Genomic DNA, 14738 nt, shown 5'->3' on the forward strand with positions numbered 1-14738 from the left:
TACCAATTTACCACCAACCACTGGTTCAGCGACACCTTTTTTACTCTAACCTGGGAATCCACAAATAAAATGGGTATTTGGAGAACCCTGAGTTAGTTTTAACTTTGTTTGTCTGCACTTTTGCTTTGATCCCTACTCTTCTATGTGTTTGTATTGTTTCCCCCACCCTATTGCTCCACCTCATGCGTTGGCTTGCGCAGAGGTGTATGTAGCAGCCCTATGATGAAGCATACAACAAACCTTTGTGGGTGAGGGCAGTTTTTCTAACATAGTATTTTTGCCTCTATACCTCTAAAAAATAGCGACCTGTTACACTCTTACTTCTCTGGTGCGTGACAAGAATTAGGAAATTAGGAACCCCAAAACTGTTTAGGAAATAGGCAAACAATGGTATAGGAAAAAGTCTTACAGAAACAGAATAGGCAATAAGTGTATGTATTAGACAAATAAGGCAGCAAACAGAAAAGGGCTAAGGATTAGACTAGGTACAAAATAACTTGAGAATTTCCAGGAGCATGTTGTTATTACTATGCCTGAATATGATCACTCATGGAAAAGAGAAGAAGCAGTGGAACTCAATGCCTGCACTTATGGAACGAACAAGGTAAAATAAATAAGAGACAACAGTTTGAATGGGACAAGCAGAAAAAGAGCAGTCACGTTTTCCTGAAAAAGAAACGCAGGGGGCAAAAAAGACAACACAATGGAATTGAAAAAACGGCTAAGGTTGACACGTGCAGAAATCATCGGAGCAACAAAATCTTAGTACTAAATAATTTTTTACACCAAGAGAGCTGTTAAGTCAGAAACACAAATCTAAAGCAGAAATTCGAACAATAAAAACAGCTGAATTTCTAGCTTGTCTGCGGACTCCTCCAGACAAGCCATTAAGATATTCATTTTCCCGGTTTATCAACTCCTTATGAAATCAAAAATGTTGTACTCTTGGTTAAAACACTGATAATATTTCACTTGGACTTAGATGGCCACTCAAGCATGAAGCTCGATATGAGTTTCAAATAATACGCGAATGTCTTAAATGTCTAGTGCCACAAAATAGGGTTGTTACCATGATAATCCAGATAAAGGTGTGTGTATGTGTAACAAAAGTTTTTAATGGGGGCAAGATGGCCGAACGGTCGTGATCCGTCTCGGCTCCCAGTCTGCGCGCGATTCAGGAGCTGACAGCGGCGAGCCCCCGGAGCGCCGGGGGCTGAAATTGTCAGTAGCTAGCGGCGGAAGATGTAGCGCACAGCCTAGAAGCGCCTACCTGTCTCGACGCCCGCAGGAACATCCAAGGCCCGACCTCGGAACACTCTCGAGGCCACGAGCTAAAATGGCGGTTGAACTCCAGATCCTGCGGAAGACATTGCCTCCGGACCTGAGCCTTCCTTCACTCGCCCTCACGCTTGAGGTGACCCAAACCCTGGCGCGATCATCGGTGAGCACTTCCTTCTCTTCTGTGAAGAGCACACCCGATTACACCGCCTCACGGCCCGCATGCCTGACCCTAAGATGGCGGCGCCCTAAGGACATAGGCGCCCATGACTCCTGCCTGCTACTCTGTGACCTAATGCGGCCATACAGCGACTTGAATGCCCATGTTTTGGCAGCACCCACCCGCAGCAGAGACAGCCGACCCTGCGCTCGATACTCTTGTCAGCCGTCTGTTGGCCCACGTCCTCGCTCACGGAGGCGCTTCAGATGGAGTCTTGATGGAGGGATTGTACCAGCTCCTGCCCATCCCCGACGGGGCCTACAAGACGTGAGGTTAGTGGTGGCCCTCGCCAGCATGACTCCCGCGGACTACTACATAAGCTCCCTGGTCCATGCTTGATCTACACTGCTCTCGCCAACGACAATCCACCTCACACACGCATTCTCTTCCACCCCTTGGGGGAACCCACCTCCGCACCATCGATCCAGACCTCACAACCAACGCCGCGTACACGGCACCTAGGCCGTCCCGGCCCCACTTACTCCTAAGCAGATTTCGAGACCGCCGTCACCGCAACCACAGGGGGCCTCCTGGGGCCGGCCCATATGCCGCCCAAGAAGGGGACGACCAGACCAACCCCTAAGGTCTCCGATTTCTTCTCAACTTCGGACAGGCGCCTAGGCCTGCGCGCAGACGACGTAGCGCCCGCCATGGCTCTCACAAAGGCAGACCTTCCCACCATGTTTAAAGACTTTAAATCTGAGTTGCGTCGAGAGCTCGGGCAGGATCATCCATGGAGCAGCTCAGAGCCGACCTGACTGGAAAATTAACTTCCCTCCAACAGGATGTGGACTCCGTGGGCACCCGGGTGGTGGACTTGGAGGCGCACTCTCAAGATCAAAATTAACTCACGTCGGAACTCCAAGATGAGGTGCGATCCCTCCGTGATCAAGTACTCCAGTCACAAATCAAGACAGAAGACCTTGAGAATAGGGCTCGGAGAGAGAACCTACGGATTAAGGACCTGGAGGAGGGGGTGGAGGGGCCCGACTTAGGGGCCTTCTTGGAAGGGCTCTTCGTGGAAATCTTGAGTCCTCTATCCCTCAAGATAAAGCTCGAATGAGTTACAGAGTGGGGGCATTACAACAAGGCGAAAAGAGGAGACCTCGCGACGTCTTAGCAAAATTCCATTCCTTTAAAGTTAAGGAGGCGGTCCTCGCAGCGGCTAGGTCGAAGGGATCCATTTCATTCCAGAACCATTCCTGCACGATCTACCAGGATCCAAGTTGCGAGACGATAAGATCCGATATCGATGGACCTTCCTATTCGGACTCAGTTTCGAATTCAATATTAAACAGCGCCACATTTCTGACCTGCAGGAGGGCCTGAATCTTCTTGGCCTCTCTGCCGAAGATAATGATTCTTCTCAGGACAAAACCAGCGATCTCTGTAAGGGGGCACCACACGCTTCGGCGTGGTCAGATGGTTTGCAAAGGGGCCGCAGGTAAACCTTTGTTGTGTGACTCATGGACCGGAGTCTTTTCTCCAGCGGGAGGACCTTGCATCTAGCAGCACTGTACCCCCCGGATGCGGCTTGGCCGCTCTCTTGATATGACTGGGGAGGATGCGACGCCTCACTCCCACTGGCAGCCTTGCACTTCCTGAACTTATATTAATGTAGCCACTCAGACTAATATACACCCAGCCCCACGATTGCCGTTGGGCACTGCGGCCTTCCCCCTTGGCGATGTTCGTACTGTGCTGTGCCTGGCTCCATGTGTACATTTCACCTGCCTCTTCTTCCCCAAGGTCAGTCTTTACAGTATGGAGGCTGGTACAAAAGGCCGGGAACTACCTAAAGCAACTGGTGGCTCACCTTAGCGATAACTCATTGGCGCCTCACAGACGCTTTGCTGCCAATTCCCTTTGCACTGCTCCTGGACGGGCGCGGATGAGGACCACGGTCCTATCGCCTCCCCATGCTCCCGTGGGGGTTTCCACCCCTAGGGGGACATTGATGATGTACTTTGTATTGTTTTTACAATGGTTCAGAATTTGTTCTTTTCTTCTTCTGAGGTTTGCATGGAGGGGCCGGGTGGGTCATGGTGGCGGCTTTTTTCTTTTCTGTAAAGATCGGTTTAAAGATTGCACAGTAATTTTTTATCGCATCAGAGGGAGGTGGGCTAACCCTCAGGGACAACTGATGACACAGGCCCTAACAGGAGATGTAGCTCCACCCGCTAACACTATGACACTTACCATAGGCACATGGAAAGTTAAGGGTCTTAACTCCCCTCAGAAGTGCCGGAAGGTATGGAAGTATATCTCTGATCACCACCTGGATGTGGTGGCTCTCCAGGAAACACATCTCGCCAGATCTGAGGACACACGGCTCCACCACAAACACTACCCACTGATTTATAGATCCTCAGCATTAACGAAACACAGGGGGGTTGCACTCTTATTCCGTTCCTCCACGAAATTCCAACCTTTAGATGTACAACACGATAAGGGTGGCTGCTGGGTTATGGTGAAGGGCAGTATGCTGGGGAAACTTTGTACTTTCGTGGCGGTATACGCCCCCAATTCTGGCCAGACGACCTTCCTACATACCTTTCTGGGGAAGATACTGGACTTTCTCGTAGGACCGTTGGTACTCATGGGCGACTTCAATTTAACGTGGCAAAAGGACTTAGACAGCACCCACCCACAAGGCTCAGAAATGGGTTCCACAGACATCCGACGACGACTCCAGGACATGGGACTCTTAGATTCTTGGCGTACCCTATACCCTACCTCTCGAGATTACACATTTTACTCACACGTGCACTGCACGTATTCCCGCCTCGATTACATCTTTATCAGCCACTCACTCCTTGGCGACTTGCAAGAAGCTAAAACATTCCCTCTCTCAATCTCTGACCATAGCCTTCTAGCAATCTCAATGTCATGGAGAGTGAGCACTTCTGCCCCTCCCAGGTGGTATTTCCCGAATGCACTCAAGCGGGATAAGGACTCCTGCACTAAACTAAGGGAGGCTATTGCCGAATTCTTTGACATTAACAAACCTGAGGACACGACGGAGTTTATCACCTGGGACGCCTTCAAGTCGGTCTTTCGGGGGAAATGTATTTCCCTCAACTCTGCGTTAAATTCACAACACTCCAAAGAAAGGGAACTTTTAGAGTCGGAACTGGCCTCCACAGAACAAGCTCACAAACTGAACCCCTCTAGACAAACCCTCCGTAGTTTAACAGCGCTTCGGGGTAAACTCCGAGCCATTTATGATAACAGGGCAGAATTTACCCTATTGAAATTACGTCACCTATCCTATTCCCAGGGTAATAGGATTGACAAACATCTTGCCAGGCAACTCAAGGATAAGCGGTTACGGAAGTACATTGGCGGTATCCGGGGACCGCAGGGAGACCTCACCCATAGCGAACAGACAAAAGCAGACCTCTTTGGGTCCTTTTACAAAAACCTCTACACCGGCGACCACTTTGACCCAGACGCTCAGCGAGATTACCTCCATAATCTTCAGCTCCCACAAGTCTCCCCAAAATGGAACGAGCTCCTGTCCGCCCCTATCACCCCTGAGGACGTTGCCACTGCTATTAAGGCTCTCAAACCACATAAAGCCCCAGGTCCGGATGGGTATACCGCCCTATTCTACAAAACTTTTGCCCCCGACATCACCCCACATCTTACTCGGCTCTTTAATAAGATGACGGAGGAAGGCGCAACCACCGGCTCTCTATCGGAAGCAGTGATCACTGTTATTCCTAAGCCGGTGAAAAATCCTGAGGCCTGCGCCTCTTACAGGCCTATCGCACTGCTCAACCTCGAAGCGAAATTGTGCTCCTCCATCTTAGCTAAGTGGCTGAACGATCTTATGCCCGATCTTATACATTCGGATCAATCGGGATTTATTAAGGGGCGCCAAACACATGACAACACCCGTCGCATAGTACACTTAATCGAGAATGCCACTAGACGCCAGATCCCCGCAGTCCTTGTCGGGTTGGACGGGGAGAAAGCTTTTGATAGGGTGGATTGGGAGTTCTTGTTTCATACCCTGACGGCTTTCGGTTTTGCACCCAAATTTCTCACTATGATTCGGGATAACTACCTTCAACCCCACTCTAAGGTGGTGGTCAACGGTGCGCAATCGTCGTCCTCCTTTCATTCCAGAGGAACCAGACAGGGGTGCCCCCTCTCCCCCCTACTTTTTGCCCTTAGTATCTAACCCCTTGCGGCAGCAATTAGAGCAAACCCTATAATCCAGGGGATCCCCTTCACGGGGAAACAACACAAAATTTCCCTCTTTGCTGATGATGTCCTGCTATCCCTCGCAGACCCAGCCACGTCCCTCCCACCCCTGCAATCGGAATTAGCCCGATTTGAAGCAGTAGCAGGCTTTAAAGTAAATCTAGGTAAGTCTTTTATCCTCAATCTCACTCTCCCGCCAGCGGAACTTCATAGACTCCAACCTCTCACACCCCTCCAATGGACCACCTCCTCTATACAATACTTGGGCGTCCAGATCACACCAAAAGTGGACAGACTCTATTCTGCCAACTTCCCCCCATGCTCGCGCGTATCCAAGCAGAGCTCAATAAATAGAAACCCCTCTTCCTAACCTGGCTGGGTCGAATTCACGCCATAAAGATGACTCTTCTCCCCAAGCTCCTCTACTTGTTTCAAGCTTTACCCATTGAACTGGAGAGAGACTTCTTTCGGCACGTTTAAACCATGATCCTCAATTTCATATGGCAATGGAGGCAGGCGCGCTTCTCATTTACGATACTTCGTCGCTCCAGAGGGGAGGGTGGGGTCGGGCTACCGGCTATACACCTATATTATAAGGCTGCCCAATTACGAGTTCTGATTGAATGGTCAAAACACGAATCAGACAAACACTGGTTACATATGGATCGAAGTGTGACAGGTCGGACCATATGGGATTTGATCTGGCGCCCCAAGCATGATAGACCTAAGAACACCTATATTAGCACCCCTACACATACAATGCTTAAGGTATGGGACACGGTGTCGGGAGACGAGAGATGGACCTCCTTTCCCACCATTGCATTTTGACCCGGCATTTCCCCCAGGTCTACAGACAGGTCCCTTCGATGCTTGGCGGGAGGGGGGATGCCTAGCCCTAACACACCTTTTCCATAACTTTGACCCTCTTACCTTTGATAACTGTAAAAGGGAATACAACCTGCAGAATACAGAGAGATACCGTTATAATCAATAACTGTACTGGGCCCTCACACCACAAATCCGGGAGGCGGCTACCCGTCCCCTGACAAAACTTCGAATCCTTTCTCACTAAGGCGAATTCCATGAGAGGCACGATTTCCTTTATATATAGGTTTCTCCTCACCACTACACTCTCTCCACGCCCACGATATATGTCAATGTGAGAGGGTATCCTACACCGGGACATCTCAGACGAGGAATGGTCCCATTTATAGTCTGACATCACCAAGTTCAACCACTCTGTCGACCTCAGGGAGGCACACCTTAAGACCATGATGGATTGGTACCTCCATCCCTCCAAACTCCGACAGATCCTCCCCGACTCTTCTGATAGATGCTGGAGGGGGTGTGGACTTCTGGGAGACTTCCAGCACATCTGGTGGGATTGCCCGCACATACGGCCTTTCTGGGAAGAAATCCTTGCCCGGGGGCGCTAGAGGGCGCACAAGCAGTATGGCCGCACTCATGTGAGGCTCCTGCAGCCTGAACGTATAATCCGTCATTTATCCTTCGTAACTGACCGCCTTCCTGACAACGACCGGGTGTGGATGTGGCTGTTCCCCTCCTGCGGCTCCGCTCGAAGTTTGGGAGCTGTACGATCAACGGGGACGTCGCGAGGTTGCCCGCACCCTGGCCTGCTGACTGGTGGAGTGGGCGGCCGGGCCTCTGATCCACGCTACGCCGGGGCGTGCCACGAGGCGGGTAGGCCCCGGAGGGAATATCGCCGCAGCGGAGCCCACTGGCGCGCGATCTGAGAGGGCTGAATCCAGGTGGAAAACGGAGGGTACTGCACGAACGAGGGACACGTCCCGAGCCTGGTGGGCCCTCAGTGAGCCTCCGATTTTGATGGAGCCGCGGATCGCTGAGGCCCGGAGACCGAGGAGGGTGCCCCCATCTTGCCGTGTTGTTTCCATGGCCTGAGGAGCTTAGCGGTGCTGTACGGGAGGTGGGTTATCCGGCCCCCCCTCCCCCCCTTTGGACAGATCATACAGGGCGGCGGCTGGTGGTTGGCCGGTCCCCCCCCTGCCCCCCACCTGTGGTGGAGCTGGACGACGCGCACATACCTGCTGGGCCGCTGATGGGTGGCATGAATGGCCGGTTTGACCCTACAGCTTCTCAAGATCACGAGCTCCGTGCGCGAGGGGCCTACGCCCTGGGATCGTTGGTGTAGAGCGCGGGAGGCGCTCGGAGGCGACATTGCTCCGGCACTGCTTCACGGCTGTTGGATTATGTGCACCTGAGGCCGGGGTTGCGGCGCGGGGACGCGGATTTGTCTGGGCGTGCCTTCGAGACATCTGCAGAAGTTACCCTGGGTGCCACTTGGATGCGACTTACCGCGCTGAGGCCGCCGCTGGGGCTCTCGGTGGTTGTTTCCTGGGCCCGTTCCCTCCACTCTTGCCGGGCGATTGGGGTCACTGCCCCGAGGGCCTCTGACGGGACAGGCTGCTGACGATTCTTGCGTGGGGAGGACCTGCCTCGGGGCCCTACCTTCCCGCTGGAGGCGCTGCGGGTGTTCGATAGGTTGTGCTGGCTGGCGCGGCCCCGGAGACGGCGGGGGTCGCTGTCGCCCTCACTGCCGACTTTTGCAACAGAGTGCTGGCCCAGGCCCTCATTCATGCGGAAGCCGGCTGCGCCTACGCCGGGCCTGGGTTTCCGTCACCCAAGTTCATCCTGTGGAGGCGGTGGTCCTCGCTCTTTCGCAGCTGACGGTGGCCCCCCGCCGCAGGCCCATAATGGGTAAACAGGACAATAAGCAGCCGAAGCTTACATTTGCTGCCCCAGCGGCTAAGACGGGGCTGCGGAATGCGCAAGATGCGGGGAGCTCACAGGGCCCTCCAGCGGCTGACGCGGGCACGGCCTCTCCGCCGTCGGACCTACAACAGATGATGCGGGAAATGAGGCAAGGCTTTGCTACCATAGTCGATAAGGTGGACCGCCTTTCATCGCGAATGGATGCGTTTGCACAGAAAATAGATGCCCACGAGGAACGTCTAACTGAAGCCGAGAGGCGGATCTCTGATAACGATGACACCACGGCTTCTCATACCACGCAGCTTTCAGGAATGGACAATGTGCTTAGAGTTATAGCTGCCAAGAATGAGGATTTGGAGGCCCGCAGCCGGCGTAATAACATCCGCGTGGTAGGTGTGTCTGAGTCCACGAACACTGGACGCATGGAAGACTACGTGGAGAAGATACTCCTGGCCTCCATTGGCTCGAAGACGTTCTCAAAACAGTTCATTGTTGAGAGAGCACACCGTTCCCTAGGGCCAAGACCTAGACCTGGTGCCCCGCCTAGACCCATCATCGCCTGGCTCTTGAACTACCGAGATCGGGATGCTGCTCTGCGAGCCGCACGTATGAATCAAAATCTCTCATGCGAGGGTGTCAACTTCACCGTCTACCCAGATTTCACGCCCGTCGTCCAGGAGCAACGGCGTAAATTCGTAGAGGTCAAGAAAAAACTCCGTGCCCTCCAAATTGACTACGCGTTGCTATACCCAGCAAAGCTGAGAGTCACTCATCAAGCAAAGAAACATTTTTTTACGAACCCGCAACAAGTGGATGACTTCTTGAAGACCCTTTGAAGAGCGAGGGCGGCGCAGCCAGACGTAGAGGACGCTGATCAGGGAGATGAACAATAACTGCTAGCTTGCTGATCTCGGGGGCCTGTCCCTTGAACTCGAGGGCGGCGCTGCTGTCCTTTTTTCTAGAGATCTGCCATACGAGCCCCTTTGCGAGACAGCGTCGAGGCTGATCAAGACTGCCCGGGTCGATTGCTGATCGGCGGATGGTAATGTATTCCAGGCAACACCCTCTCCCCTTCCCGTGATTGTGATAGGGAGTGGGCCGCAGAGGGTGGATATGTGTGCCCCCTGGAGGACCCCTGGTGGGTGTACCCCCATGAACAAACTGACTATGTTGCTCCTGTTGAGCTATGTGAGGGCAGTTAAGGGAGGGGGGGTGGTAATTTTCTTCTGGCATGTTGGGGCAGCTTCAGTGGGTGGGGGGTGGGGAGGGTGGCTTCGTGTCCTTTCTGGGCTCTTCCGTTGCCCTTCCTGGTGCTGATGTTTTATTGTTCACAGTGATCACTGCGATCGCCCGGGGGACAACGATGTGGACACTAGTGGTTGGACTATGTTGCAGGTGGGGGAAGCTCACTTGGCTTATTGCTAGGCCCCTGGGCACGAATTCTTGGGTGATGGAGCGAGTTCCTGTTTTCGTGTGCTGTGGTACAGGTTGTTTTAGGTCTTCAGATAGAGTTGCAATTCCAAATGGTGCGAGTTACATGTTGGGGGAATCTGTGGGGAGGGGCAGAGGGACAGTGATGTATGACAATATTGTTACAATGATGGGCGCAGCTAACATTACAGAGGTGCTATTCACAGAGTTGACATGGGTTTTGCTGTGGGATTGCGTAGCGGCCCCCTAGAGCGCACTGTAGTGCACACACTTACTGGAGGTAGATGCTGCTTTACCCAGAGCTTTGATGTTGTTCACAGAATGCGTTACCTCCGCGCGGGAGGAGTGGGGCAGGGGACATACGGGACCAGTGGGGGGAGGGAGTTGGTGCCCCCTGTACCAGTGCACGATATTTCTTCTTCGTATCAACCCGCCTATGGGAGACACTGACTTGAACATACTTACATGGAACGTCAGAGGCCTGGGGGACCCTAGGAAGCGGAGACAAATTCTTTCTTATCTAGATCGCCATGCAGTACACATAGCGTTTCTCCAGGAGACCCACTTCAAGGCGCAGGCCGCTCCAACCTTTGCCGGCAGATGGGCGAAATACACTGCCTTTTCTTCCTATTCCTCATACTCTCGCGGTGTTGCAATATTGGTGAAAAAGGGGACCCCCTTTATTCTGTCAGGCACTAAGAGCGATAACCATGGCAGGTACTGCCTGATGTGGGGTAGATTGGGGCATGGGGCGGTCACCCTGGCCTGCTGTTATGGCCCCAATGTAGACGACCCACACTTCTTCGCAGACTTCGGCGCCCTCATAATAGGCGTAGGCACGCAACACCTCATATGGGGGGGGGGATTTCAACACCACCCTCAATCCGCCAATGGACAGGTCCCACCAGGCCCCGCATCACTATAACCAATCCCGGAAGGCGCTTATATAGATAATAGAGGAGCATAGACTGATTGACACATGGAGACACTTACACGCTGCGGAACGTTAAGGCACACATTTCACAGCACAAGCCAAATCATGGGCAAGGCTTGACTACGTCTTCCTGGCCCCACACTTTCATGCGGCGCTGGCTTGCGCACACCACCTCCAGAGAACCTTTTCTGATCATGCGCCGGTACGCGTTAGCTTGAGGGCGGCTGATCTGGGCCCCCCGCGGACGGCCTGGCGTCTACAGCCCATGATGCTGCTAGATGCTGCTTTTCAGGAGGAACTGCGGGAAGACTGCTTAGATTTCTTTCAGCGTAACAAGGATTCTGTGAAGGATGTGGAAACTATTTGGGATGCGTTCAAGGTGACCTTGCGGGGTGTTTGCATCGCCAAGGGGTCCGGTGTACTGAAGAGTATACTTGCACGGCTTCGCACCCTGGAAACTGACTTGAAGACGCTGGAGGCATCATTGGCTGACAATCCTGATGATGCCACACTAGCATGTATTCGAGACAAAATCTCGGAGTATACTGACGAAGCCGCTAGGGAGACGAAATTTAGAGGCAAGCATTGGATCGCCCGTCGGTACGGCGAGAGGCCGGGGAAGGCTCTGGCAGCGATGGTGAGGCTGATGCGGCCGACTAACACTATCATGGAGATTGTGGGTGATGGCGGTGCATTATACACTGCGGACATACTCAACGCGTTCGTTGTACACTATCGCAAATTGTACACTTCGGCCAGGGCTGAGGAGCTGCAATTGCACGAATATCTGGAGGACGTGTCCCTGGGGTGGCTTAGCGATGCGCAAAGAGAGTTTCTGAGCTCCCCCTTCGAATTGGACGAGGTGCGGGAAGCTATTATGCACATGAGGTCGGGCAAGGCCGCTGGGTTGGATGGGATACCAATTGAATTTTATAAGACGTATATTGAATTTATGGCGCCGGTCTTGAGAGAGGTGTATGAAGATGCATTGGAGGTGGGCCACCTACCCCCTTCGATGCGCATGGCCCTCATCACGTCACTCCTTAAACCAGGGAAAGCAGCGAATTAATGCGACTCCTACCGCCCCCTATCATTGCTGAACTGCGATGTGAAAATCCTAGCTAAGCTTATAGCTACTCACATTAATCTGCTTCTCCCTAACCTGATATTACCCGATCAGGCTGGGTTTGTGCCCGGAAGGGCTATATCCCATAACCTGCGCACATTCTTTTCGATTCTGAATTCGGTGCATGATGACCAGCCAATGGCCGCCGTTTTCCTTGATTCCACAAAGGCATTTGACTCCTTAGAGTGGGACTACTTGTTCCAAGTGCTGGAACGCATGGGGTTTCCAGGCATATTTATCTCGTGGATCAAGTTATTAAACACCGCTCCTACAGCTAAAGTACTGGTAAACGGCCAGCTTTCCGCTTCATTCCCCATCACCAGAGGCACCAGACAGGGGTGCCCTCTATCATCTTTGCTGTTTGCTCTAGCCATGGAGCCCCTGGCTGCAAAGTTGCAACAACACCATAAAGAGAGGGCGCTGAGATGTTTCCAGAGGCAAATATTAATATATATGTACACGGATGATATCACTCTCTATATACGCGACCCTAAGGATAATCTCAACCCGATTCTTAGGGAATTCATCCGATTTGGTAGGATTTCCGGGGTCCAGATCAATTGGAGCAAGTCTTGTTTGTTCCCCCTAACGGCCTCCACTGGGCGGTTTGGGCTGGACTACCCCCTCGCCTGGTGCGAGGGGGACTTTAAATATTTGGGTATACAAATAGAAAAAAACAGGGAGGAGCTCCTGAGGGCTAATTATGGCACGGCGATTACCCGCATTACGGACTACGTTACTCGCTGGATCGCTTTACCCCTGTCCATGGCTGGCAGATCATCGTTGATTAAAATGATAATACTGCCGCAATTGTTGTATCTATTTTTGAATATTCCATTTCATCCGGGCGCCTTTTTTTTTAAGCAACTCCGCACCGAGCTCATCAGGCTAGTTTGGGGCGTAAAGTCGCCCCGGCTCAAATGGGAGATCCTTGTTAAGCCGTACGATCAGGGCGGTTTTGGTATCCCCAATTTTGAGCTGTATTATCGTGCAGCCCAGGCGCATTTCGCTTACTTCTGGATACGTCAACCCAGATATATGCCCCAACTCGCAGCCGAACATTGGCTGGCGCACCCGATCCCAATAGAGGGCGCATTGTATATCCCGCTGATGGGGAGAGATAAAACGCCAACGACGGTGATTAGCACGGTGACCGCATGGAACCAACTGGCTGCCTCACTGGGGCTTGACCTGTTATACGCGCCGCTTCTGCCCCTTGCTTACCACCCAAGTATGCCCCTGCTGCAAGAGGCGGGATTCCGGAAACTGCTTCACACTATCCACGTAGTGACATGGGGGGACCTGTACCACAATGGCACATTTCGTTCCATGGACCACTTCTATGAGAGCTTACAGCCTTCTCCCCTTGACGTTTTTTTATACATCCGGCTTAGACAAGGGATACGGGCGCTCACACCCAGCTTTCCACAGGAGCCCCCGCAAATGGCCCCGCTGCAACGCATCCTAACCGACGAAGCCCCGGCTAAGTTGGTTTCCAAAATATACAGATCGGTACATTCGTTAATACCAGCGCCGCAATTGGCAGCTAGGGAAAACTGGGACCGGGAGTTACAGGCCCCGTTGACGGATAAACAGTGGCAATTCTGCTTACTACAGACGGAACGCATCTCCTCCAGTAGCCGATTCAGAATCATACATTACAAATACATTCACAGACTATATCACACACCTGCCAGGCTTCACAGCTATCAGCTCAGAGAAAATGACAGATGCGAGAGATGCCGGGCTCCTGGGGCGGATTTCCTTCACTTAGCCTGGGCTTGCGAGGTTGGTGTCAGGTGTTTGAAGCGCTCTCTAAAATGATCAACACAGTGGTAGTGCCCTCCCCTCTCCTAGCCCTGCTGGGATATGTAGTGCCAATACATGCGCCACACCGCAAATTTATCGCGATTGCTTTTTTGCTGGCTAAAAGGAGAGTTGCGTGTCGCTGGGGCAGGGGCAGGGGCAGGGCCCCGAAATTCAAGGACTGGGTACGAGATCTTACCTATTGCCAAGAACAGAACTGCACGTACTCTGAGCTTATGCCGACAACATCACAGCCTACGGACATCTGGGCTCCGCTGAGATGCTATCTCCTGGCAGGAGAGGCTGCAGCAGACGACAAGGTAGCCGCATAAAGATTTTTGGCGTAGGCCCTCCGGAGCTCGGGAAGGAGGGTGGCCTGGGTTGTTTTCATGGGTACATTGCTAGGTGCACACTGGAAATTGTGGGTCTCCACTCGGCTTAGCTGGGCGTAATACTGCTGCTGGGAATGCTGAGAGAAGGGCCCCCGTGGAAATGACAGCATTATAGTGGCTTCTGTGAGTGTCTAACTGCGGGGTGTATTGCAGTGTCTTGATAAGACTGTGTATATCAGCACAGTCTGAGATGTCATGTTTGTTTCTCCTCACTGCCTCCTATGTATTAACTATGCTGGAAATGTGAACTCATTGTCATACTATGTATGCAGCTGTATATTCGCTCTAAAGTTCAAAAATAAAATTAAAAAAGAAATCCTTGCCCACGTCAAGGATATGCTGGGATACCATATCCCCACCAACATAGCGCAGGTCCTTCTGGGACTTCGTGACCCATCCTTAGAACATCAGACCCGGGCTGATAAAAAGATCATGGGGCTCTGTATAGGGGCGGCGAAGATAACATTAGCAGCCACCTGGTTAAGGAGAGACGCTCCTGCAATTTCCCTCTGGCATTCTAGGTTATGGAAGCTCCTTAGCCCGGAACGAATGTCGGACATCTACACGGATAATTTTAAGAACTTTGAA

The 14738-nt window shown here is 52.4% G+C and overlaps 1 protein-coding gene across 2 annotated transcripts in view; it reads right to left on the minus strand.

Annotated features, from left to right (window-relative positions):
- The window catches only part of FOCAD (focadhesin), a 1730079-nt gene that overhangs the window by 1664112 nt on the left and 51229 nt on the right, over window positions 1–14738 (minus strand). The window lies entirely within an intron of this gene.

This window comes from Triturus cristatus, chromosome 2_1, assembly GCF_964204655.1.
Source record: "Triturus cristatus chromosome 2_1, aTriCri1.1, whole genome shotgun sequence".
In the NCBI taxonomy this organism is placed as follows: Eukaryota; Metazoa; Chordata; class Amphibia; order Caudata; family Salamandridae; genus Triturus; species Triturus cristatus.